We start from the raw sequence: 3706 nt of genomic DNA on the forward strand, positions 1-3706 counted from the left end.
GCAATTCTGCATAATTATTCAATAGATTTGTGTTCTTTGTACTTAGTATGTACCACTTCCATCTAAACTCATATTATTTCTCCATGAAACTCTAAAAGTTGATTCCTCTAATAGATTTTTATAATTTCAAGTGTTCTAAGTTCCCTATTGATATATTTTATTTTGGTTAAAAAGAAACTACTTAACATTACTTATTGTTAACTTCTAAAACATTATTAAATTACAATCAAACCTTAGAGCCACTACATTTAATCCTAAGGCCTGACATATAGATAAAAGTAATATTAATCTATATATATTTGTAGAATATTAAGTGAACTCTAGTTCTACCATTGAACTTGAGTTTTTAAAACTCGAGATACTAGTTTTCTAGTTTGTTTTGCAACAGGACAACTAACGATATTCTTAGAAAATTAACGCTAAATGGAAAGAAAATTTGAGGGCGCTGCTGCCCTCTTCTCTTACATCCCTTGAAATCTGGAATATTCCCCATTTGAAATCGCTGGACAGCAATGAGCTTCAACATTTTACCACACCTAAAAAATTGGGAATTGGCTGCTGCCCAAATCTACAGTCCATGCCAGAAGAGGGTCTGCCAAAATCGTTATCTTTTCTAAGTGTCAAGAAATGTCCATTGCTGAAAACTCGGTGCCTTAGGGAGAAAGGGGAAGACTGGCCCAAGATAGCTCATGTACCCATCATAAAAATTGATGAAAAAGTGATCTGAATATGATGAGCTTAATTTCCACTGCAACCCCAGCTCTTCAATATATCCAACTTCTTCTCAGGTACTCATTCTACGTCATACGTCATACATGGTGCTATTTGTTTAAGTTAATTTACTATGATCCAGTGATTCTTTTTTTATTGACCTTAATTTTCTACTTCAACCAATGCTTTTTTGGTGGTCTTTGCGTAACCAGGAGAAGCAGTGCCAGTGCTTTGTCTGGTCTAATGAAAGTCAATGAATTGTTTTCTTTAAGCTTGAAGCTCTTTAGTTTATTATTGGTTTTGGTGTATAGTACTGTGGACACCTCTCTCATTTTATTCCTACATTTCTTGTAATAAATCTTTCTCAGGATATTGATCTATATTCTCTTTACTTGTTTGAGGCTCCAACAATATCTTAGTTGCAGTGATCCCCAGTGTCCAAAGGTATACAAAAAGTACCACCCTAATGTATGAACTAGCAAATAAACACTTCATTTGTTCTCTTTTTTCCTAAAGCCATCCCAACTGTCTGCTTCTAACAACACTTGTCATGATTAAATGTGCAGCTTTTGACTTAATAGCAGAAGAAGGCTCTGGCTCTGTGGAGTGCAGTTGGAATATTGTGGAAAGCACTGTTAATTGAACGGCCCTCAGGCTGCGCAAAATCGCAGTTATAGAATTCCATGCCTCATATTCCTTATGATTAAATGGAAGAAAGAAAATGCTTGCACCTTTATTCCTCAACTAATACTTGCAGAATTCCTCTTGCCTTTTTGATAAGCTTTTAATGCAAAGACGCTTTGCAGTTCTGCTAAATTATTCAGTGGAGTTGTGTTCTTGGTACTTGGTATGTACCACTTCTACCTCCTAAATTTTTAAATAATTCTTAACTATTTCTTCAGTGTTCCAATCACATACTGCTCTCCCAATTTGATGCTTTTGACTAGGTTTTAGTTGTCAATATAGCCCACAGTTCTGATTGTCAATTACAGGATTTATTTAATTTGTGTCAATTCCAAAGTGACTGCTTCCTACCAATTGAACCTCATTTTTGCATCCATATACCTAAACTCATACTATTTCCCAAGAAACTCTAAAAGCTCATCTCTGTAACAGATTTTTATATTTTCTTGTGTTCTGAGATCTCAATTTTACTGGTGGTCTTTTAAACCGTATGCTTTGTTTACCGTTAACTGGATTTCATACTCTGTTCACTTTGCACTGGTTCTCTTCTTTGATCATCTAGTTGGAGTGCTAAAGGTGGAGTGAACCAAGTCACATCAAGAACAATTCTTGAATCAATAATTAACTTAGGTTTCATAGTATCAGTGATGAAGGAAACTAATTCAAGAACAAATGTAGAACTGAAATTGATAATCTGAATTGAACTGAAAATACAATGAAAAACAAGTCTTAAAGAGAGGATCACATGGAATGTTTACAATCACAAAATCATCAAATACTAACTAATACACCTTGCAATCCCACTCTTATACCTAAACTACTCTGCCAAGCTCCTAACTAATTCTGTTTGATATTACTTTTTATTTTCAGTTGAGACTTGGGATAGGCATGAAGGGAAAATTCCATTGGGTGATTCTGATCTTTAGTAGATATGGCAGGTAATAGAAGCATTTACTGTTTTTATTTTGTGGGAATGATTTCCTATTTGTGTGTGTAAACACTCAGACAAATATCTTAATTTGTTAGGATTTGCATTATCAACACACTGCATCCAATATACTCATCTGTGCTTCATTGTATAAAATTATACAGCTTTCGATGATTTTTAAATTATTAGTGACTTGTACCAACTGAAAATTGAACAGAGCAACATTACAACAGATCAATAAGGAATGTGAAACCCATGTTGATCTTTCTCCAGCAGCATATCAGTGAAAACCTAGGACTGAAAATTTCCTACATTTGGCGATCTTAAATGGTTTGCACTATTTTATATATATCCTAAGGCTTTGGGTATGAGGAATCTATCTTACCTATTTCAATCCATTATCTGACTACAGTCAATGAAATTTGTTTAAACATGAGCTTTAGAAATATTTAGTTGAGCTGAGACATAATAATAAGAGGATATAAGGTGGCAACTGCATTGTATAATTATGAGCTACCGAATATAGTTGGACTAACCAAATGAAAACAAAGCCCTTGATTTTTTTTTTTTTTTTTTCCCTTAACTTTTTCATTTCGTTATTCATTCTGTTAGCTGATTGCTGCAAGTACTATTTTAAAAATGATAAAATCTTGTTCATGCGTTTGCTTTTAATTTGCAGATCTCGTTGTTGGTCTGAAAATTAGTATGCTGTTCTGACTATCAGTCATTTTCAGGTTTGATTTTAAAACTTGGATTTAAATTTTTGGTAGATTAATCTTTCTGTTGTTTTGCACTTTTATTGAATCTCTCCTATATATTAGGGCTCATATGGTGGAAGTTTGAGAACTATTTCATAACTTGTGCAAATTTGGAACTGGTGGACCTAATGTTTAGAAGTCACATATGCCAGCAAGTCATGCCCACTTAAGGTTTTTGTGCCACCCTAGCAAGAGCCAGAGAAAATTAAAGACCCCTGGTGCTTCTTGAGGAAATCCTTTCTACAATTCTACTGCAAAAAGTTTCTGTACTGCATTCTTGGTTCTAGGATACTAGAAACATTAATGATATTTTACTTCTGGAAATGAAATATTTCGGTATAACATTTTAAGGAATGTTACTTTAGTAATGACATGACTTGTTTTCCTAATTGCATTCTAAGGACTGAAAATTACATTGAAAAAGTCACTAATCTTAAACCCAAGATATAAGATTCAAGACCAGGTTATGAGATGGAAAAATGTTAGGCATTCATCTTGCTTGACTCGAAAGTCGGTCTTCTAGGAACTAATGACGATATCATGTTATGATCAAACAATCTATTTCACGTCATTATCACGCAAGCCTACAATTGATAGAACATTATTAAAGAAATCCTAACATTCA

General features: G+C 33.8%; 1 long non-coding RNA gene across 1 annotated transcript; it reads left to right on the forward strand.

The window, feature by feature from the left end:
• The first annotated feature begins 538 nt into the window (after positions 1 to 538).
• On the forward strand, positions 539 to 2327 carry LOC115983525. Its single transcript, XR_004090088.1, has 3 exons — positions 539 to 788; positions 1080 to 1155; positions 1278 to 2327. It is a non-coding gene; the product is annotated as an uncharacterized LOC115983525 (long non-coding RNA).
• The last annotated feature ends 1379 nt before the right edge of the window (positions 2328 to 3706 follow it).

The sequence above is a fragment of the Quercus lobata genome, chromosome 4 (assembly GCF_001633185.2).
Source record: "Quercus lobata isolate SW786 chromosome 4, ValleyOak3.0 Primary Assembly, whole genome shotgun sequence".
Classification (NCBI taxonomy): Eukaryota; Viridiplantae; Streptophyta; class Magnoliopsida; order Fagales; family Fagaceae; genus Quercus; species Quercus lobata.